Below are 24,765 nucleotides of genomic sequence, written 5' to 3' on the forward strand. Positions count from 1 at the left end.
CGTTACCTTTCTGAGTTTGTCGTAGTCGATGAGTTCAGGTCTGTGTCTGTGGATCAGGGCGTTGAAGGCGAGGCCGTCCTTCCAACTGTCGCACAAAACATACGTCAGCAAAACGACACAGATTACACATGAAACATCAACTCATGTTAAACACAGATTCATGGAAAACACTGTGTTTTTAGGTAAATAATGATAACAAAAGGCGTTGGTGCATTTAAAGCCTTGAGTTTAGCGTCAAAATCTGACTCATTTAATCTGTTGGTTTGTGTGTTTCACTACAAACAAACAAACAAATAAAAAAACAATGAAGAAAAGTGATTAAATATCAGCTCTAATATGGTGGTTTAGAGTTGACTTTTGAATCAGGATAAAGGAAAAACCCTAGAATGAACTAATTAACTGACTATTAAAACGATTTTTTCTGAACATTTGCATCTGAATTTCACCTTTTAATAAAAACATTATGTCGCTTTAAGATGAAGAATTTACATCTATAACATTAAATCCTATTGATTTTCAAAAACCTTTAGAAATTCCCCTTAAATTACTGCCTTTTCCAAGTTAATCTAATCATATTCATTACACTGGTCAACAACAAATTTATTGTTTAAGTTTTTGGAGCTGATTTAGGATCATTTTGGTGTGCTGAATCCAAAAATCACATTAATTTTGCTCAATCAGGTCAACTTTCTGAACTATGCTACATATTGGCTTTTTAACATTTTTGCTTACATTTATGGGCATTTTCACGTCATATGATAAAAAATTCTTTCATATTTCTTGCAATAAACGAGTTCTGAAGATTTTACTTTTGCCAATTTATGATTAATGGTTTTTTCAATATTACAGGTGAATGAAATGGCTTCGACTAGAAGATCTTGCAAAAATAAACCTGACGTATTCTGCTACATCTGCGGTGAATACACCATTGTACCTAACAAGAATCAAGTGATCAAATGATGTTTTTTCTCTTAAAACCTATTTTGGGTGAGAACTATATAAAAAATCAACTGATAAAGTCACAAAAATGTAATCAATTTTGTGAGAAGATCAAATTTTTCAAAATCAAATTAGCAAAAAAAACCTGACCTGATTGAGAAAAACAGATGTCATTTTTGGATTTAGCGGTGCAAAATGGTCCTAATTCAGTTGAAAAAACCTAGACAACTTGCAAAAAACATTTTTTTGTAACCCAGTGTTATCATTGTCCATGTAATTCTCCAGTTCCTCCAGCAGGGGGCGCCTCTCTACAGAACACCACCCCTAAACACTGATCAGCCTCAGTATCAGATGAATGCTGCAGCATCTCCACTCTGTTTTCTTGTTTCTATGTTTGGATCATATTATCAGCATCTGTGTAAAGAATCAAACATCATCCACCTCTGAGGTTATTCACAGACTGAAAAAATACAGCCTCAAATACGTCTGATCAGGTTTTCTTTAGTTTTCTGTGCCATAAAACGATGCCAAAAATAATGAGGTTGTAAATCCCACTGATTTTCCAAACTCAGTCCTGAAGGAAAAATCTGAACATTCATACATTTCTGACAATGTTGTGGTTTTTAAAACAAGCCAAAAAAATAAATTGTGTCGAGCTAGAGCTAAAGATTATGTTATCGATTAATTATGTGATTGGACTTGAAAATATAATAATAATAACAACAATAATAATAAATATTCACATTTAACAAACCCTGAAAATAATACATTTCAGTACATTTAGTCTCTTCAGATTTACTTCATAGATCTACACATTCTACATGTTCTGAGAAAAAATTTAAGCAAGAGTTCATGAATGAAGGTTCAGTTTATTTATTTTTCTAGATAAAATATTAAACAAAACTCAGATGGACCTCAGATGTTTAACATTATAACATGTGAACATAGTGGGGGTCAAAGGTCATACGCTACCTGATGTGGAAGTTCTGCACGTTGACGTTCTTGTAGGGGCGGTCTTCCTCTGGCACCACAGAAGAAGACCTTCCTTAGCAGAGGTCTCTGTAGAGGAAGAAGAAGAAGAAGAAGAAGAAGAAGAAGAAGAAGAAAAGGAATAAGAAAGAAAGAAAGAAGAAGAAGACGAAGGAAGACGAAGAAGATAGAAGAAAGACGGAAGAGAAGCAAAGAAGAACGAGACAGAAGAAGAAGAAGACGAAGAAAGAAAAGAGAAGAAAGAAAAGAAAGAAGAAAGGGAAAAGAAGATGAAAGAGAAGACCCAGAAGAGAAAGAAGAAATGAAGAGGAATAGGGAAACGGGAAGAGGAAAAAAGAAAAGAAGAAGAGAGAGAAGACAAGAGAAGAAAGAAGAAAGCATGAAGAAGAAGAGAAGAGGAAAAGAGGAAAAAGCCACGGAAGAGAAGAGGAAGAGGAAAGAGGAAGAAGAAGAGAGAAGAAGAGAAAGAAAGAAGAGACGAAGACGAAGGAAGACCAGACAAGAAGAAGAAGAAGAAGAAGAAGAAGAAGAGAAGAAGAAGAAGAAGAAGGAGGAAGAAGAAGAAGAAGAAGAAGAAGAAGAAGAAGGAGGAAGAAGAAGAAGAAGAAGAAGAAGAAGAAGAAGAAGAAGAAGTTGTGTTTGAGTTAATAAACTGATCTTCATCACATTCCACCACTCAGGTCCATTTATCTCATTAGGACTCCAGTTCTAAAACAATCTGGTTCTGAAACAGTCTGGTTCTAAAACAGTCTGGTTCTAAAACAGTCTGGTTCTAAAACAGTCTGGTTCTAAAACAGTCTGGTTCTGAAACAGGTTCTAAAACAGTGTGGTTGTGTGAATCCTCAGCTGGATGAAGTGGACAGATGTGTTTGTTTACTGGGACTCCAGAACCGCCGTCGCATCAGGAGATTTAAATATGAGTCAAAACGCTGCTGCGTGTTGGCCGACGCCCACCAGACTTAACTGAAGCCAGGCACTTTTAATTAAGCACCGCAGAGTCGTTACAGACTGACAGGAGTAATAATCCACAGAGAACGGACACTAAACAACACAAACAAACAAACAAACAAACACGGAGGCATCCAACTGGGCCAGGGCCACGCCCACTGCCACCAGGGCCACGCCCACCACCCTCCGAACCAGAACCGCTGTTCTAGACGCTCAGTTAAAGTGGATGTTGTGCTTTTCTCTGGGTTTATGTGATGATGGTTTATCTGTGGGCAGATGTTTATTTACTCATAATCGTGTTCATTAACGCTCGACATGGTTTAAAGGTTTAAATCCCTGAAGTGTCAGAGATTTTTTCTATCAGTCGCAACATTTAGAGCTTTATTCTACAGTGAAAATCTGGACAAATATGTTCTTTTCTGCCTGTAGGTTATGGACAGTTGATTTTATTATTATTATTATTGTTATTATTATTATTACCCCACCCACCCAAAGAGGCGGCAAGGGGTATTGGTTTTGGTTTGTTTTTTTTTTTGTTTACACTCTAACAGAAAAACTATTATTTGAATTCATTCCAAATGTGGTTTACAGATTGCCAGTGACCCAGAATAGATTTTATTACATTTTGGGGAAAAGTAGGTCAAAGTTCAAATTTTTTATGAATTTCTAAAATCTTTTTTTCCCCCCATTTACTTATAATTTACTTATCATGGGCAAAATTTGAAATGTCTGTAGCGGCAAAAGTACTGGTTGAATTCATACCAAGTCTGGTTTATAGATCGCCAGTGACCCAGAATAAATGTCATTACATTTTGGGAAAAATAGGTCAAAGCTTCAATTTTTTAACCCCCCCCCCCCCCCCCCATTTATTTATTTATTTATTTACCAAGGCAAACAATTAAGAACAGATTCTTATTTACAAGTGCAGCCTGATCAAAGAGCAATGGCTCCTTGGGGGGTAGGGAGAGAGGAGGCTAAAAGTAAAAACAGGTTAAATAATTACAAAAACAAACAGTTAATAAATAAATACATCACAACAATAACAGTGAGACATCATGGGCGAACACTGAAATGTCTGTAACAGCAAAACTGTTGGTTAAATTCATACCAAACTGGGTTTATAGATTGCCATTTCGTATGCAATTGAGCTACTGTGACCAGGTAATTTCTAAGTCTGAGTCTAATAAAGCGAAACGCTGATGAAGAGGCGCCTGATGACGAGGGTTAGATTCCGTTGTCTGTTCGTGCTGTGTTGGAATGCAGTAGTAACACCGTTCCCATCGTCATCAGATCTGGTTTGTGTTGGCCTTCCTCCATCACTCCTCACATCAGTGTGTCTGGGCTCGTTACTTCCACTCTAGTTCCCACAACGCCTCCTGCATTCACACATCTGCATCCAACCCCCAAGCCCCTGTGCAGTCTGTGCCCTTGAGCAAGGCACGTCTCTGCTGCTGCCGCCACCGCTTTTCACCAGGGTTTGCACACATTATTAAGGTCAAATTCAAGCACTTTTAAGGGTCATTTTCACCTTTTCACTGGGTCAAATACATATCAACAGGAAAACATATACTCAGGATTATTTCTATCACAATATTGTACATTGTATTATACTATAAACATCTACAATTATGTTTCATAAGAGCAAAATGTTTAGAAGTTAAAGGAGAACACAAAGTTTTATCCAAAAAAAAACAAACTGGAAACCGCTTGTCGTTCTTCAGACACTCACACTGAGACAAAAATTAAGATAAAAATGCACCTAGAGTCGACCTGAGAACATCTGGAAATGTTCTTTTTTGACATAAAGTCTTTGGCTTGGCATCTAAACTGGTAGAGTTCATATTAAAAATAAATACAGGGTTCGTACACATTTCTCAAGGTCAAATTCAAGCACTTTTTAAGCACTTTTAAGGGTCATTTTCACCTTATCACTGGGGTTAAATACATATCTACAGGAAAACATATACTTAAGATTATTTTTGTCACTTTTTATCACAATAATGTACATTGTATTATGCTATAAACATCTAAAATTATGTTTCATAATAGCAAAAAGTTTAGAAATTAAAAAGGAATGCAAAGTTTTATTAAAAAAAAAACAAAAAAACAAAAAACAAAACAGGAAATCATTTGGCCTTCTTCAGAGACACTCACACCAAGACAAAATTAAGATAAAAATGAACCTGGAGTCGACCCGAGAACATCTGGGAATGTTCTTTTTTGACAGTTTTATTTTCTAAAATCACCTCTCTGTAAGTAGCTTTGGTTTGAAATCTAACCTGGTAGAGTTAATATTAAAAATAAATACAGGGATCGTCACATTTTTCAAGATCAAATTCAAGCCCTTTTAAGGGTCATTTTCACCTTGTCGTAGGGGTTAAATACATATCTACAGGAAAATATATACTTATGATTAATTTTGTCACTTTGTATCACAATACTATACATTGTATTATGCTATAAACGTCTAAAATTATGTTTCATATTAGAAAAAAGTTTAGAAATTAAAGGAGAACACAGAGTTTTATCCAAAAAAACGGAAAGCCACTTGGCGTTCTCCAGACACACTCACACCGCGACAAAAATTAAGATAAAAATGTACCTGGAGTCGACCTGAGAACACCTGCTAATTACAGGGTTTCTACAAGTAGGATTTAAGATTTTTTAAGACCTTTTTTAATACACTTAGAACAGAATTTAAGGTCCATTTCACAGCCTATTGCATGGCCATACTGGCACAAATTTATGAAAATGTATTGATTTACACCTTGTTTGTCACTGTCATTTCTCACCAGAGGCTGCAAAGTTAGAGATAATCGGTTCCTAATTTCAATATAAATTGTCGGGTGGAACTGAGTCGACTAAAGCTCCTGTCTTTGCAGTTTGGACATTTAACAGACACATTTAAACACAACACAGCCAACACATTTATAGCAACAGAACAAGACCTACTAAATCAAATTTAATACCGTTAAACACTTTAAGGTATTAAATGCAGATTTGGAAATTCAAGACTTTTAAGACTTTTTAAGACCCCGCAGAACCCTGTAATTACCTTTTTTGACAAAGATTTATTTTTCAAAATCTATGACTTGTCTTTAAGTAGCTTTGGCTTGAGTTAATATTATAAATAAATAAATAAATCACATCACAGAGTTATAATTTCAAGCACTTTCAAACACTTAAAGTAAAATTCAAGCACTTTCCAGACCTTGAAAACACAACATTAAAACTCAAGCATTTTCAAGGATTTCAAGCACCCATATGAGCTCTGTTTCACTACGCGGATGAAAATCGACAGAGGGTTTTACCTTCTACAGAGATGTCCTGGATGGCGAAGCGGAGGATGATGGTCCAGATCATTCCCAGGGTCATCTTGGCATTTCCATCCACGATTTCTGTACAGACACATAACGAGGCTTTAATCATTCACCTATTTTTATCTAACACATGAAGCTCACATATCAATCTGCTCTTCCATTTATTAACGCCAACACACCCACTACGCCAACACACCCACTACGCCACCGCCAGATCACCAGGATTTAAGGACTGAAGGACTAAAATCTGCTATTTTCATTGTCTTAGTATGCATCGTCCATTATTCTGGACAAACTGAAGGAATACTGAGGTTCAACAGACTAGAAACAAGTGGAAAAGTTTTCCAAAGGATTATTTTTGTCCATTTCAAGCTTTTTTGAGAAAGTTACAGCTATTTTATAGCTCAAGGGGATCAATTTTTGTCCAATTTTATATTCTATTTTCTCATCTTAGTTTTCGTTTTTATAATTTTATATTTGTACTCTTCTTATTTTATGAAGTATTGTTTTTTTTATTAGGCAATGGCTACTGCCACAGTGCTGTGGCACAAAATATCAGTTTGTCCAATGCCACAGAGTCAATCAAACTATACAAATTCTGCACTATGAATGTTGTCCCAGTGGCCGATTTATATTCATCAAAAACCCGGCAAATTCCTCATATGAGGCAAAACAGTCACCACGTTTCATGTCGTTTGCCTTCATGCTGTAACTGAAAGTGTGAATAGGCACAAACCGACCCCAGAACTGGTCCACTAGTCTTTTTTCTGTAAGTGGATAGGCAGATGGCATGTGCGATACTTATTGTCACAGTACTGACAGAAGAGGGACAGGTTACAGGTTACCAGACTACACAGGAGATAACGAGAACGCTGATTGGCTCTGTGATAACAGACGAATGAGAAAGTAGTCCCATAGTACTGTGGACATAGACATTACATTTTTTATTAATACTGTTGCACTGACTGGAGTACTAGTCATATTTATTCAATTCATTATTATTATTATTTTTTCAATATTTATCCAAAAATAAATGCACTATTTCTAGATAGAGTTGAGTTCATACATATACATACTGTTAATATTGTGTCTTCATATTTTATATATTCTCTCTTTCTTTCTTTCTTTCTTAAGTCCCATTGAGATTAGGAATCTCTTTTGTAAGGGAGACCTGGCCGAGGTATCAGCCATACAAAGTCCAACCAACATAAAACACATACATGATACACAATGACCAATAAAACACAATAACTATTCAACCATAATGGCATCAAGAAAAACAGTGACATTTGTCCTTTACTGCATTCTCCATGATACTTTTAAAATCATTAATAGAAATAAATGTATGTAGTTTTACAGTTTTTTAAAGATTATTCCACAACCATGGTGCATGATGGGAAAATGCTGTTTTTCCACAGTCTGTAGAACTCTCACTCTACTTTTAGCTCTATTCTTATTTTACTTTTGTAAAATGGTATATTTTATTTTCTTATTTTTAGTTTTTATAATTCTATATTTGAACTATTCTCATTTCCTAGTATAACAAGTATTGTTTTTTTTATTAATATTGTTGCAATGACTGGAGTAGCACTACTAATTTCACTGCACACATGATAAAGGCTATTCTATTCTATTCTATTCTAGAGCTGCAACCAATTAATCGACGGAAAGCGATCCAAAAAAAATTCATTCAGCCACAGTTCTCCTGAATCAAAGCTTTGTTTCCTTCATGTCTCTGCTGTTAAACATTGGTTCCACTGTTGTGTTTCACACGGACACTTATTGTGATGCACAAAGAAACTTCAATTCAGGAAAACTGCAATAGAATATTTCCCTTCAATCAATTCGAGTAAATTAATCGAATCGTGAATTTTTGCATTTGCTTCAAGCATCTAATCAATTAATCGGTTGCAGCTCTGTTCTATTCCATCAATTTGACATTTGTTTTGCCTAAAAATGGATGAATTTACCACTGAATTTAAAAAAAACAAGTAAAACTTAGACACTATTTTTTTGTCCATTTCAATCTTGTTCTGATAAAGTCTATTCTGACTCTGATCACCCAAATATGAGATAACCAGACGATACACTTGTCAGAGTCATAATAACAGTCAGATTCATTATAAGTGCTTGGGTTTCAGGTGTCATTAGCTCATCTTCCCACCACGATCCACAGATACTTTACAGCCGTAGTATCAGGACGGTACGTCATGTGTATTGATTAGTTGCTAGTGTGTGTGGAATCCGACCTGAACTACATGCCTTCGGTCTTCGCATTCTTTCACCCGCTTCATTTACTACTTTATCAATCACCGTGTGTGTCGACTGTCACTGTGGAATGAGTTTCACATCACTTTCATTCTTTGTGGTGATGTTTCTCATGTTTGAGCTGATGTCTCGTCCTCTCAGCTGACTTTATTCTGCCTCATTAGTTTCTACTGGAGAAGCGCCACGTTAATGGGATTTTAAGAGTTAGAGAAAGGAAATACGCACGTCTTCCTTTCATTGGATGAGACATAAACCCTGTGTTTTAACTCTCAATATATTTAGTTAGCTTTATAATATATTCCAGTAGTTCACATCATATGTAGACATTTTAATACACTGAAGTACTTAGAATGTGAATTATGTGCAGTAAGTCATGCAATAATCTTCTGTTCTTGCAAAAGCAAAGCAACTTTTATGCAACATTTATGCAATATTTATTCAATATTTATTCAAAAATAAATGCACTATTTCTATATAGACTTGAGTTCAGAGATATACAAACTGTTAATATTGTGTCTATTCATATTTTGTCTTTTTTATTCTTATTCTACTTTTAGCTCTATTCTTATTTTACTTTTGACAATAAAGGCCAATCTAATCCATTCCATTCTATTCTATTCTATTCTATTCTATTCTATTCTATTCTATTCTATTCTATTCTATTCTATCAATTTGATATTCATTTTGCCTAAAAATGGATGAATTGAATTTGGATGAATTGAATTTAAACAATTACCGTAAAAATTAGATTTTTTTTTTTTTTTTTTTGAGAAAACAGACGAAAGCCTTAAAAAAGCCCTATACATAGATGTTTTCCAGATGATTGTTTTTTGTCCATTTCAAGCTTTTTCTTAGAAAGTTAGAGCTATTTATTGGCTCAAGGGGATAAACTCTCTGGTTTCCTCCATAATCACTGCTATGAAACACAATGATGCAATAACAAGATTACATTAAATAAATACATAAACAAACAAACAAGGGAAAAAAATTTGATAAATATATAAACAAAAGACGAAAATGAAAAAGTAAATAAAATGACATGATACATATGGTATAAATATGGTCTATAGTTTGTAATTTATCTAATATTTCTGAATGAGGAGTAAATATATTTGAAAATATTTTAAACCCAACATGCCTGATCTGAACAGAGGTTCAAGGTGACATCATTCAGTTCATGAGGATGAGGTTCATTTCATTTCATATTTAGAATTCTTTATTTATACAAATATTTACATAAATACCAAAATTCTTATATTTCTCTTTATATTTTCACTTGTGTTTTTTTCTGTGTTTTTTCGCTGCACTTGTCTTGTTGTATTTTTGCTGCCGTTCACTGTGAAATGTCTCCACGGTGGGACAAATAAAATCTAATCGTATTTGATTGTATCCTCATTATAAAATCCCTCCACATGCTTCCAGTGGTGTTTCCTGTCAGGGGGTGTCTCATACGGGGGGGGTTCTTCTTCTTCATCTGTTCTTACCTTCGGCTCCAATCGACACCAGTTTGACTCCCTTGCTGGCGATGAAATCCAGGGCTTTGTTGACGTTGTTGATCTTGTGGACCCTCATCTTGCCTCGCTCAGGCTTGGGTAACCGTTCACCTGACAGACAGAACAGAGGGAGTGAGTGTCAGGACCAGAACATGTTTCCACAGGCTCAGCAGAACCAGCGACAGACAGGACGGTTAGAGTTACAACGGCGTCGCTGGCAGCAGGAAACAGAACACCAAAACAAGAAAGGAAGTTCAGATGATGTTCACTGCAGAAAACCTGCAATTAAAACCCAGAAACCTCAAGGCCAAGGCGTCATAAACAATGACAGATCTACAGCGGGGTGTTCCCGCCGTGACCCGTTCATACCTCCGATCCATCACTGACCCTGGAAACCTTTATTTATACGTATTTATTACAAGTCACTGTGATATAGTCCTTTAATGGTTTTTACACTGCTTTTATACCCTTATACCGCTTATATCTCTGACTTCTATTTTGATTGTATCTTTTGACCTTTTATACTTGGACTCTGAGACCTCTGCATAATAATTCCTATGTACCTGAATGTGTACAAATGGCATGTTATGTTAGGTTATCTTATCTATCTGCAATGATCACACAAGTTGGGGAAAAAAAAAAGAAAAAAAAAAAAAACCGCTTTCTACTTCCACTGATGGCTCAGAAAACAGGTCAAACCCATAAAAACCCATTATCCACTACTTAAAATAATATCCTATATTCACTATTTTAGTTTAATATCATTATTTTTTCTTAATTTATGACAGTTCTACTTCATTTTAACCCAAACATCCACTGGTGACCAAAACCATCTACTGATCTAAACTGTTTAATATCTGTTGATCCACTAATTCTATCAATCCATGTGAATAATTGGTGTAAAATGCAGTTTTGTCATCTCTTCATGGTCATCAGATATGACCCATTTGAACGTTCAGAGGCTCCATAGTTACCATGGAAACACAGTCATCTTCTACAACGTTGATTCACCAGTAAAACCCATGGAGTTGGATCAATGACAGTGGATGGAGACAGTTGATATTAAACAGTAAATGAAATTAACACAGCCGAATTAAAAAAAAAAAAAAGTAACATGTACAAAATAAGTGGCGAACTGAACAAAATTTAAGAAAAAAAATATATCGGCAACAGAACAGCAAATGGGAAATGATAGTGGTTGGATATGCTGATCCACTAATCCTATGAATACATGTAAATAACTGATGTAAAATACAGTTTGTCATCTTTTCATGGTCATCAGATATAGAGCCAAACTCACTGTGGTGTATTTAACTAATATTAAAGTGCAGTGGTTTCACAGTGGTTATGACAACAGAACCACATCATATGCAGCTTTAAGGACCACAAATATCAACCATAATTAATAATATGGTTGAAACCTATGAAGCCAAGTGCATGACTCTGCCCGTTCCTCTAAGTATCTGTCAAATATGAGTTCAATAAATGATGATAAAACTCTAAGATCTGCACTGGGGACGGCCTCATTAAATAGAATCACTGGAGGAAACACAAACTAGTAAACATCTCCAGAGTAAACACTGCATTGTCCACAGATGATAACAGACGTTTAAGGGCTTGAAACGCTGAGAATCCAGGTTGGAGTTACATGAACCTCAGCTTCAACCAATCAGTCAATTTTATTACAAAATTATTACGAACTGTTAAAATCAACAATTCATTTACAAGATACATTTTGTAACAGGACACCCCAGAAGCAGTCCTCATCTTATAAATGGGGGCCCTTAAACATGTGATAAAAGACAAAATTTACATTATAATCTTTAATAAATTCAAATGTTCTAAATAACTACAAACATACTTTAAAATATTTGCCTATCTACCTAAAAATGATTCATTTCCTTTTCCTGAGTCCTATTACACTGGTCAACAACAAATTTATTGTTTAAGTTTTTTGAGCTGATTTAGGATAATTTTGGTGTGCTGAATCCAAAAATCACATTAATTTTGCTCAATCAGGTCAACTTTCTGAACTATGCTACATATTGGCTTTTTAACATTTTTGCTTACATTTATGGGCATTTTCACATCATATGATACAAAATTCTTTCATATTTCTTGCAATAAACGAGTTCTGAAGATTTTACTTTTGCCAATTTATGATTAATGTTTTTTTTAATATTACAGGTGAATGAAATGGCTTCGACTAGAAGATCTTGCAAAAATAAATCTGACGTATTCTGCTACATCTGCGGTGAATACACCATTGTACCTAACAGGAATCAAGTCACAAGTTTCATAAAGTGTGCTTACCAATCTTATTTTGGTATTAATTATTATATTTTGTGAGAAGATCAAATTTTTCAAAATCAAATTAGCAAAAAAAACCTGACCTGATTGAGAAAAACAGATGTCATTTTTGGATTTAGCGGTGCAAAATGGTCTTAATTCAGTTGAAAAAACCTAGACAACTTGCAAAAAATGTTTTTTTTTGTAACCCAGTGTTATCGTCAGCATATTACAATAATCTCAGATAATTTAATGGTCAGACATGGGGCTTTATCCACATAAATAAAAAGTTGATATGATTTATATATCAGCCATGTGGGGTTTAGGGTCAGGCAAATTTTTTCAAGTACGTCTGTTTATTTATGTTTACATGTTTTGTTTCGGTTCATTAGCCGTATAGGGTTACACTAAGCATAAAGCAGCAACAGTTTTTGCTTAAGACGCTTTTTAAATATAATAAAAGGAGATTTTTTTTTATAGAGTTTTCAGTCTCATTCCAGACCTCCGGACCACTACATGCTACACTAAAGCTGGTACACTTCAGCGTACGCATTTTCCCTCTTAATAATCAGGCCAGTCCAGGAGGTGGTGAGAAGAAGAATCTTAAAAAGGTCATAAACCAGGAGCAACAGACCCACATAATCATTTGTGCGACAATACGCCAGGAAGGAGGATGCAAGTTGTACATCGCAAATAAAACCATGTGATCTGAACAGAAACGACACAAACGGTGGATTTAACATGGAGTGAACAAAAGCCCCGCCCCTCAAGAATTATGGAGGATCTGAAAAACTCCTGCCCCCCCACTAGGTACTTTTATCAGGGAAAGTTTGGGGTTGAATGAAAGTTTCTCAGTGAAAACATGTGAGGGTGGGGTCATAATCTGAGAATAATGTTAAAAGTTCCTGTTGTGGAAAAGGGGCTAATGCTAATGCTAGGTGCGGTGTGTATTATGGATTTTAAAGCTTTTAAATCTGTGGTGAATTTATCAAGATAGAGCCGATTTGAATATTTGCTCCAACATTTCAGGAGATTTCCAACAGTTTTTGCCACTGGATTCCACTTCACATAAACACGAATGGGAAAAGTGAAATGAGTTTCATTTTACATGTTGAGTCGACAAATTAAGGCTGAAGACTGAAAAATAGTTTGTTTTCCTAGATTTTAAATACATAAAACACATTGATTTGACCAATGACAATAAGAATGTTAATAGCACAGAAGACGCCTCATTTTCATTTATACTGAATACATGTTCACAACCTTAAATTAGGTTTTCAAGGCCAAAACTTTCATTTCTTGATGCTTTTGTGCAGAATATGACATGTTTCAGCTTTGAGAATGTGGGCGTTGAGGTGAAGGTGTACGTACCTGAGATGACCTCCAGCAGCAGCATCAGTTTGAGTCCATCCCTGAAGTCCTCCTCGATGTTGTCGATCTGGGTGCCGGCCTTCCGGAGGTGGGAGTTACACCACGCCGTGAACGTCTGCACAAAGAGGACGCCGACCGTTAGTTCACAGAATGAACCATGGTGTTTTTTCAGCTTTTCACAATAAACCACTTTGAATCCAGAAGAAATGTTGAATGGAATTCAATGAGCAGGAAGCTAGGTGGGGGGGGGCGTTGTTTGATAAGACAGGAAGTAGAAGAAGAAAAGGGGAAGTGATGGACATTAGAATACAATATCAACAGAGAAAAAACAAAGCAAACTGTCGCAAAGTGATGGAATTTAGTCACAAATAAAGTTCCGCCTTCTCAGTCTGCTGCACAATTGATTACACTAATGTTCATACTGACTCCAGAAAACACTCAGTTCCTTTTTCTTTATTTTTTGTTAAACAGCCTTGTTTTATTTTCTCCACAAAAAGCTCCATTATCAACCTCACGAGTCCCAAAGTATGACCATGATCAGACTGAGCAACAAACCGCCTCCAATCCTGAAAACCCGACAAATGGAGCCAGACTAGTATCTGAAAGACAGACATGCATCAAACATAACAACGGCCTGTTTTAGTTGTAATGAAATATCAGCCTGGTGAACCAAAATGGCAAACACAGACATCTGGCGAAGGGCGAACACCAGCACAAATCACACACATCAATAGACGCTTGGAATCCATGTTTTTGTGCATCTGGTTACCCAGCATTCCACACAAATGTGTCTTGGATTATTGTATTTTGAAGAAGCTCGTGGCACCGAGGTAGGCATGGGGGGGGGGTCGGGCCCGTTTGGACCGGCTTTGTCACGCTACTCCTCAAAAACAAGAAAATATGGCACATCATCAGTCAAAGTGTCAGAAACACTGAGCTTTTTTTCCACCACTGGTTACATAATTTAGGGGAAATGCCTGAAATTACAAAGTGACCAAAATACATGTTCACAGTCTGGTTTATACACAGGGAGAGGAGCCGTTCCCTCGTAATGAACATTAGAAACGCATCGTTAATGTTACAACTGACCATCACTAAGACCGGCCTCCGAGGTTCTAATAATACAAGGTTTAATAATATCATTCAGAAATATTCCACAGGAAATAAAAAGCTATTTTCATATGAGAGGACACGAGAAACAAACTCAAATACGCATTCCTCAGCTTCAATCACGACATGGCATTAGTTTAAGAAAATTATGATTGCTTGAAGGTAAGATGGTAGCAACTGTTAGCTTGTTTAGCATAAGGCTGGTAGCAACAACAGAAAGGCTGAATGCTACAATTAGAGGCTGAGAGCAAATATAACGCAAAAAACAAACACTGGTAACACTGATTGCTGGACACCTGCTTTGTGTTTGTGCTAAGATAACTAATGCTAGCTCATGTCGTACCTTAGAGCAACTTTAACTTGCATATAAAATGTATACTGTAGAATGCATATGTGAATGTCTTCATTTGATGTTATGAAACTACATGCCTTCATTTGTTCTGAGACTTTAATGCTAGTTAGCTTAGCATATAATTACTTCCAGTTATGTTTTAATTTTAACTTGGGTAGTTGCATATCAATTAAATCTGTGCTAATACTGTATTATAGAAAAACCACTGATTTATTTGCCAACACCTGTGTGCTATGCTAACTAATGCTAGCTACTATCTTAATCTTGGAGCTAGCTAGTTAACTTATAGCTCAAACATTTATTGTTGTCAAATCTTTTCTGCATATGCCTGTTTGATACATAAATACATTAATTTATTTATTTTGAGAGACAGAGTGTAGATACCTTAGCAAAAAAATGTTAGCGAGTAAATACAGTTGATTATTCTATTGTTTTTTTTCATTGTAACTAAAGTAGTTTTCTGTCAGGTGAGGCCGGGCTAATACTGTGTAAGATATAAAGGAAACACTGCTAACATTTGTTAAAGTATATGTCTTTGTTTGTTTGATAACAGCCGTCTGCTAAGTTAGCTCATGTTAGCATTATGTTTTTTTATGCTCAAAGTAACACTGTACTGTGAATACAACTCCACATCTGTGTGTTTTATGAGTACTACGTCTTCAATTTGCTAGAATTTCCTCTGTAAATAAAGGTTTTACTTTATTTCTATTTTATTTATTTTTGTATTTTTAAGTTTGGAAAGACAGGGTTGAATGATAGTGAAATAAATTATGAGTCAGAAATTGAAAAATTAGGAGGATTTGATTATTATTTAATTTCTGAAACATCTTCAGCTCTTTTTAAACTGCACCACTTGCCCTGTACAGTTTTGTGGAAAAAATACTTTCTTTTATTTACCATACACTTTTTACTTTTATTCTATATATATATTTATTGTACAGACTGAGAGCTAAGGATAAACCAGTGAAATTCCTTGTTTTTGTGCCTAAACTTGGCCAATAAAGCAGATTCTGACACTGACTGACATTTTGAATATTCTCAGGATTTTCCAGGTGTGTATTTTCACCGTGAACAAGCACTAGTTGTGTTGTTCCGTCACTCACAGTGTAAAGTCACACCTCCTAAATGTCTTCATTGTCGGTACTTAACACACATCAGAAACCAGGAGCTCGGACATGGTTCGTGTTGACCTTTTCTTTCTCTGTTAAAAACATTATGACAGGGTGCCGGTGCCCCGCCCCCTCCCCGACCCCCCCCACCGCCTGCCGTCCCTCTGCAGCGGTGGCACAAAGCCGCCATTGAGCCCAGTGGATAATAGCACCGTTCAGCCCCCTGGACCCTCCCCCACGCTGACCCCCGCTATTCCAACACACATATATGTATGTATGGACACCCCCCCTCCCCTCCTCGGTGGACTGGACCAGGACACACACCGCAATGGCGAGGAGGAGGAGACACATTTCACATAAACAAACAGACAAAAGGAGGGAACAGGAAGACAATACTCCTCACCCCCCCACCCCCAAAACACCACAGACCCACAAAGAGTTAACAATACAACAGGAAGTGGTTGTGGAATGACAGGCATCAAAAGTACAGCCAGTCTGACACAGAAAACACAAACTAATATTAAAGCCTGTAAAGTTTCCAGAACGTGTGTTTCATACGATAACAACCTGGATTATATCTGATATTTGTCAAGGTTTTGACACTAAACTGAATCTGGATCCTATCACATTATTTCAGACTCATAAATAGGTCATTTAAACCTTCATCTAACATTAGCTCCTGCTGCTGTTTCACTGCTTCCATCTAATATGTCATTTGTGTTTATTTCTTGTATTAATTCAATGTACGTCCACATATGAACACACAGTTTATTAACTTATAAACTTTTCCACTGTTTCTGACAAACGTTCAAACTTTTTTTAGCACCGCATTAAGTTTTTGAAGTCTTGTTGAAGTAAGTCTGCTCAAATTTTATTTCATCGCACTATTGTATTAATTTAGTGTTTTATTATTATAGTATTGTTATTTATTCTATTTTAGCTGACTAAAGGTTATTACAGACTCCACAAGAACAGAACAATATGACTCCCTCCCAGAACTGCAACAAAAATTGACATTTTCCAAGGGATCAATGAAGGTTTATAAGTAAATAATTTAATTTTTTACGAATTATAAAAACAAAAACCTCACTTTGACTAAAGGTAAATCTTTATACGTTTTTTTTTTTCTTTTTAATTTATTGTCACTTGTACTGTCATTGATGATGCTTTATGTGGGTGACTATATTTTCAATATTTTTCTGGGTTTTTTTTTCTTCACCTGAACAATTTCTTATATTTTAATAATTTTTTTTTTTCTTTCTTTACTAATAATCATTTATGGGTCATCCTGTGAGACATACAAGCTCACCAAGACCAACCCAGTTGATGTCACACATTCACATGAAACTTTATTGAGTAATGGACAAAATCTAATCATTTTTTTGAGATTCAGCAGCTGCTCATTTGTCACTGAATTGGGTTGAAATTAGTGCTCAGTGGCCAAAAGAACTAAACTAAAACTTCTTTGCATGAGCTCTTGTTTTTATTTCTTGCAATTTAATGTTGATTCTGTACAGTTTTAATAACAGTTTATCTATAATAGTTTAAACAAATAATAATTCAATCTTATCCAGACATTTTATCCTTTAAAAACTGACAGATCTTGGTAAATGAAGTTTCAGAGATAAAAAAGACATAAAAAGACAAAAAAAACATACAATTTGACTTCATTTTCTCAGTAAGAACAGGGAAAATGCAGATTCATAAAACATCTGATTAACATTACCTTATCTTTTTTTTGTCTCTGCTGTAATATTCAGTGGTATTTACTGTTCCGTTAGTGGTTTTCTGTCTGAGATGTTTTTATTGGGTGTGTGTTTTGGATTTATTGCACTATTTTCTTAACTTCATGGTAAAGTAACATTCACTCACTGGAAAAAATCAAAATCTTACTCATTGTTTTTGTCTTATTTCTAGTCCAAATATCTCATCACGCTTTAAATAAGACATAATCACCTTAAGAATAACTTTTCAGTGAGATATAAGAACTGATTTTTAGACAACAGTTCTGGAAAATCTTATTTCAAGAAATCTTACCAAGATAATTTTCACTTGTTCCACTGGCAGATTTTTTTTGCTTAATTCAAATTTTTTTTTTTTTTTTTGCTTAATTCAAGCAAAAAAATCTGCCAATAGAACAAATAAAACATACGATTTTCAAGATTTACTGTCTAAAAATAAGCTCTTATATTTCACTGAAAACTTACTCTTTAGGTGATTATGTCCTATTTGAAGTGTGATGAGATATTTTGACCAGAAATGAGAAAAATACACTTGGTAAGATTTTGCTTTTTTCCAGTACTGTAGATAAAAAAATATAATGAAGGTCATTATTAACCACATGTGCAGATCATGAGCCTGGAGGTTTCATTTACATTAAAATCTGCGTCCCATGAGCAGATTTTAAAAAAGTGAAGCTCTGGTGAAAGTCCAAAGCCTTTCATGTTTTGAGCTCAGAGGTCAAAGGTCAAACCCTGCTGCTGAAGGCCGTGTCATCCTCGCAGCACCGGGACCAAACCTCCATGGAGAACATCTACCACCGTTTGACTCCTAAAGCTGATTCCTGCGCTAAACTGTCCAAACTGAGCCTAAATACTAACAGGGTGAGAGTGGACAAAGCTTGTTAAACCTGTCCCAGACCAGATCAGATCAGATCAGACCAGACCAGACCAGAGGATTTCAGACCTGATCCGAGGATGCAGATAACAGGATGGAGGAAGCAGAGCTGGATCTGAGCCATAAGAGGGTTTAGACACCAAGACAGTCCACTTCTCCTCCAGTATCTCACACCATTACATAACGGAGTCCACACAAACACCAAGAGATCACAGCTAATGTGTTCGCAAACAGATTCAGCCACTTTAGATATTTAATCCAGGACTATTATGCAACATGATTCAAAGGTAGAACCTGGTAACTCCTACTACCAACAGAAGGGGGCAGCATTTTAACAGAAGGCTGTGGCGTCTGTGTCCTGCATTAACTGCTACATATTTTATTTTACTGTCAAAGCCAACAGACACCCATGACAAAAACAGGAATTTTACTTTATAGACCATGGAAGTCGTTGGTTTACCGTCGTTTATATGCCAATTTTGGATAAGGAGGGACATTTTAAAACACAAATGAGCAAAAACTAAGCAATGGAAGCAGCAGGACCAGAGCATTTTTGTCAAAGAATGGTATAGCTAGCTTAGCTTTGGCAGCACAACACCACAATCTGGAAAACTGGAGAAAACACCTATGTAAAGATATGCTTTTGTGTCAAATATTGGAGTATCGTTTAAATTTATAACAATTTTGATTTGATATGCCTAATATTTGGGACCATTATTCACTTTTAAAGTCTTTGAAAAGGTTCGTTAAGCATCTTTGTGTTATTTATGCAATAAATTATATACATTTTTCAAATTGGATTTTATCTTTTTTGTGTATTTTTTGGCCTTTAGTGTTGACATAGTAGGTTAAAGTAAAAAAAAAAAAAAATAATAGGCAGATGAGATAGATGAAGTTGTACTAAAAAAAAAAAAAAAAAAAAAAAGATCCCAAACATGAGTATAGTAAACATTTCTTTATATAGTATATCAAGGCAAAATCAAAAGTACTCAAAAATGGCCAAAATAGGCTCAGACCCCTAAGGGTTAATCAAGAGCATTAAAGCAATATGCTAATTGTGGTTAGCATATTAGCACGCTGCTAGTATGAGAAGACATTTTAGTATAATAGTAACTAATGAACCATAGATGTATTATTTGTGTGAATCCATGACACATGACTTCTTCTCATGTGGCTGCCACAGTGACTAGCTACTCCGTCTAGTGGTATAAAGTTGTTTAACAAGCTAGAATAGAGCAAAGCTAGCTAGTTAGCATGCTAACTGCTGTAAATTCCTCTGCAATCCACTTACATCTTTGGTCAAAATTTATTTTTTCACACTCTGAAATGAACAAAATGTATCAAAGTAAATTCTAATTATAAATTGCACCTTTAAGTTCAGACAATTTACATTTAGTTGCCTGTAATATTTATTTTTATGCAAAGATCCAGAGTTGAGTCAGAATTTAGTAGGCAGTTTGATTTTCTATAGCTCCTTTAGCAACCGCTTAATTGTTATATGGAATTTTTAGGCTAAAAATACCAGACATTTTGAGGTTTCAGGTTGGAAAATATTATGGGTTCCTCATTCTGTGCAACTTATTTGATAAGTAAATGAAATATCTCTGTGAAAATAAGCGCCATATGAAATATCACTGTGAGATCCAAGAAAAAATTCAAATCTGTGTTAAAATCCTAGAAACAGGCCTATTGTGTACAGTCTACTTTAATGTGCATAAGCTTGACAAAAACTGAATGACAAAAAGTAATGTATTATTTTGGGGAACATCAGTCACCTTTTTACATCGGAGGTCTCCACTGTCCGTCCACTGTGTCCTTTTTTTACAGTCATCATTTGGCAGGTTTTATGGAGATGGGTTTGTACCAGAGGGATGAGGTTCAGGACCTCTGGGAAACCCGGGTTGTTTGTGTCTGGAAGTGGTTAAGCTGTCCACCGTGTCTCACTCTGTGGCAGATAAACCGCCGTCTGCTCACGGCTTTACTGCTGCATCAGTGTGGAGCCCAGAGGGGGTCTAATGGGCCCAAATAGGGGCTGTCGTTTGATCTGGTTTCCCCAACACATACCAGTATCTGTAATGGAGTCATCAGGTTGACCCCAACAGTCTTTCAACTGTGGACTCTAACTGGGTCTGGGGGGTCAAAGGTCAAGGTTCAGACCAGACATCAGTCAAAGCAGAGAGGGGAACAGGCCTAATGCTGTAAACTCTGAAATACAAGCTGTACCACAACACAAACAAATAAACAAACAAACAACAAACTCATAGTTCTCCTAAACAACGCTGGTGCCAGTTTGGATCTGGTTCAACATCCAGACCTTCTAAGAACCGGTTTGGGTTTCCACCAGCTGAGAGCAACAATAGAACCATGTTATTGGGTCACAGTAGAAGTTTGGAAACGTGGTACATGAGCCAAAGAGGACGACAACGGGATCCAAACTGGAAACAGAATTTGTTCTGGACACGTGTGAAAATGGAGCCACTTCCTCTTAAATGTAATAGTAGTAATTCACGGCCTTTCATGGGTTTAATAATACAACCATCAACTTATGAGATAAGACTGAATGGCGTTTTTTTTTTTTCCTCAAGTGAAAATGCCTGTATCGTGTTACCTAAAAAAAAAAAAAAAAAAGCATGGGGAAGAAGATTAACTACATTTTCTTGTGAACACTACTAATGGGAGATGCTACTAAAGCTCCTGGTCTGAATGTTCCCTCAAAAACCCAAACACGTACAGATTTTAAAGATAAACTTGTACTTTTTGTCTCTGTGACTGGACCAACACTAGTGTTAGCTTGTTAGCTAACGTTAGCTGCTGTTTACTAATGTTAGCTGACCTAAGTGTTTGAGTATAGATTGTCAGAAATAAAATAAATATTTATCTGATGAAGAATTATTCTGCTGTAAATTTCTTACTATTGGATATTATGAAATAGTCAGATTTTTGTGGGTGTGGACAAAAGCTAGTGATGGAAGTATGCAACTGTTAGCTAGGTGTAAATGATAACTCAAATTGTACTGATGTTTAGTCACATAATGTAGATTGTATAGTTTATTTTGTAAAAAATTGATTTATTTTAAGTATTTTAATGAGTTCAGTTTATTAAGACAGAACCTAGATCAAAATATGTGCTACTATTCCAAGATGTGCGGTCCCATTAGCATCTAGTTAGTGGCTAGCAGGACAGTCTGTATGTGTCACCAAGTATTAACAAGACCAGGTTTTTAAGTCTTATAAATGTATCATATCTTATGTAACAGTGCAATAACACTGTTTGCTCCGCAGACCATAAAGCACCAGTCACAAAGTTTTAGTTGATCTTGTTTGTTATTGACCAGCAAACAAATTAAACCACTTTTCCTGGATGTCAAAACACAGAGAACTAGATTAGAGACTAGAGTTAGTCTGATTAATCACCAAATGGATGTTTTAGAAATCATTATACACCACTACTATAATTATTATATCAGCAGATCTTAAATTGGATGGTGGCCATTGGATGACATAATGATTCACAACTGGAATGACTGACTTTATGCAGAATAAAAATTGCTTAAAAATGAAAAATCCACCTCAGAGGTCAATCGATTTTTGAAACAATACTGTGATTTCCAGCTGTAGATTTATTGAGTCATTACTCTGTGTGTTGTTGACTCATTCAGATTATCTATGACTCAGATTGTTTAGTTCAGCTTTAACCTAGTTTCTAATAATGTCAAATATAGCACATTTACAACTCTGTGGATCTTATTTTATCCACTATGTGTCGACATCTGTTTCAGACCGAAGCCGTAAACTGACCCTGGAACTGAGCAAACACACATGTGAGAACTACAACAACACACTCTGGATACACTTTACACTCTAGTACTGTCCACGTTGACACCTTTTCCTGCTCCGACAAACCACTCCTTTAACAAGAATTCACTCAAGTGACATAAGAATCATCATCTGAACACCTACACACCAATTCCAATCTTCATCTTTAACGCTATTCACACACCAATTACTCCCACCTTGACACACATGCGGTGTTCTGACTAACAGGTGATCTAATTGTACATGAACCCACAGATCAGGGTGTGTCGTGCTACACCTGTAAAGAATGTGCCGGGTTGGACATAATGTTGTTGCTCAACCGCCTCGCATTCTCCGTGTGACGACAGTGGCGGTAGCGTACATGTGTGTGCATGTGTGGGTGTGTGTGTTTTTAGATCACACACCCTTTTTTTTTTTCAGATGAGCTCATTCCTACAGTAGATACACAGCCGTGTTGTAGCTGGGTCTGTTTTTTTTTTTTTCTACCATGTCGCTACAACTGAGGCTTCAGGAAGTCAGTAAAGTCCCGCGTGTTCAACATTTTTATATGATTCATGCGTTCTGCAGATGTCACGCTCTGTTCAGCCAAGGTCCACCCACCCGGCACAAACACACAACCTATTTACAGGTCGGAAAAAAGACACATTTCACACACAGTGGGGATGAGCCTCTGTCTCACAGCAGCAGCAGTGAAGCAGGCGAGTAGAGACATGTCGACTGAGATCTGAGGACAAACAGGACAGGGACACAACTGTACAGGCCTTATGTGAATCAGAAAATGCATTCATCTGACTGGAAGACAACTCTGCGTTATGTTCAGTTTCAACAACGACTTCATTTTGTGATAACCGTGCAAATAAAACCACTTGAGCTCTATAAAATGTAAGAATAATGACAATTCCCCTGCAGCTCTGATGACTTCAGAGATTTTCCCACCAACCTACAGAGCCCTAAACTTAAACATGTTGCAACAACTCTGTGCAAGATGGAAAAAAAGGGTAGAAAATGGGATAAACTGGTGCATGTGAGAAGTGAATATTGGTCATTTTTGCAGAAAAAAGCAGTGTTTAAACAAAGAATGGCTTATGAAAGTGCTAAGGAATAGTATTGGATTGAAACCAAGACAAATATAATTAATGTTTGATAAGTTTTCAGCATATTTCAGTCACTAAGGCAGGGGGCAGGATGTTTGTCCTGGACTATTATTTATTATACATATGTATAATAAGTCTAATGCGACAGTGATGATTTCTACCTCAGCCAAGGAGGTTATGTTTTTGCCAGCGTTGGTTTGTCTGTCTGTCTGTCGGTGTGCAAGATAACTCAAAAAGTTATGGACAGATTTGGATGAAAATTTCAAGAAATGTTGATACAAGCACAAGGAACAAATGATTAAATTTTGGTGGTGATCAGGGGGGGCACTGATCTGCCTTGGCAGATGTCTGCGCTCTCCGAGTGCTTTTCTAGTTTTTGTATGAAATGTATGGTGTGGCGGCAAGGATTTTGGTGCAGTGCCACGCCAAAACCTTACCAGTGGAAAGGCTGCGTTATATTTGTCCAAACAAATGTACCTTTAGTTGTACCAGGCATTAAAATGAACAAGAAATTGAAGAAAACAAGGGTGGTCTAATATTCTTTTCCGCAACTGTATATCTATGAAACAGTGTGTATCTCTAGTAACAGTATTAACAGTATGTATATCTATGTAAAACAGTATGTATACCTATGCACTAAGACTATATAAAAGTACTGCATTTATATTTGATAAATATTGAATAAATATTGCATTGTTACTGCAGGACAGAAGATTATTGCAGTCATACTTCTTGCACATAATTCACATGAGGGATTATTGCACATATGGTATCATGTATGCATTAGAGTATACATGTCTGTACATATCATTATTCACTATTAGAACAACAAACTACATGATATGTGTCGTGTTAAAACTTCTTCCCATTGTCTTTACACCAAACCCAACTCCGTGCTGCTAGTTAAAGGAGTTATATGTGGATGTGGCAGAAGGAACAACCTCAAAGAACTTGGACAGAGCCGTACTAGACCGGACCGGACTCAGCCGGGCCAAAACCATGCTGGCCTGGCCCCGTGAATAAAGCTCAGTAACTAGTCTGGTCTGGCCT

At 36.2% G+C, this 24,765-nt stretch overlaps 1 pseudogene; it reads right to left on the minus strand.

The window, feature by feature from the left end:
• LOC115431161 (alpha-actinin-4-like) overlaps window positions 1-24,765 on the minus strand; it is a 122,304-nt pseudogene that overhangs the window by 35,225 nt on the left and 62,314 nt on the right.

The sequence above is a fragment of the Sphaeramia orbicularis genome, chromosome 13 (assembly GCF_902148855.1).
Source record: "Sphaeramia orbicularis chromosome 13, fSphaOr1.1, whole genome shotgun sequence".
Classification (NCBI taxonomy): domain Eukaryota; kingdom Metazoa; phylum Chordata; class Actinopteri; order Kurtiformes; family Apogonidae; genus Sphaeramia; species Sphaeramia orbicularis.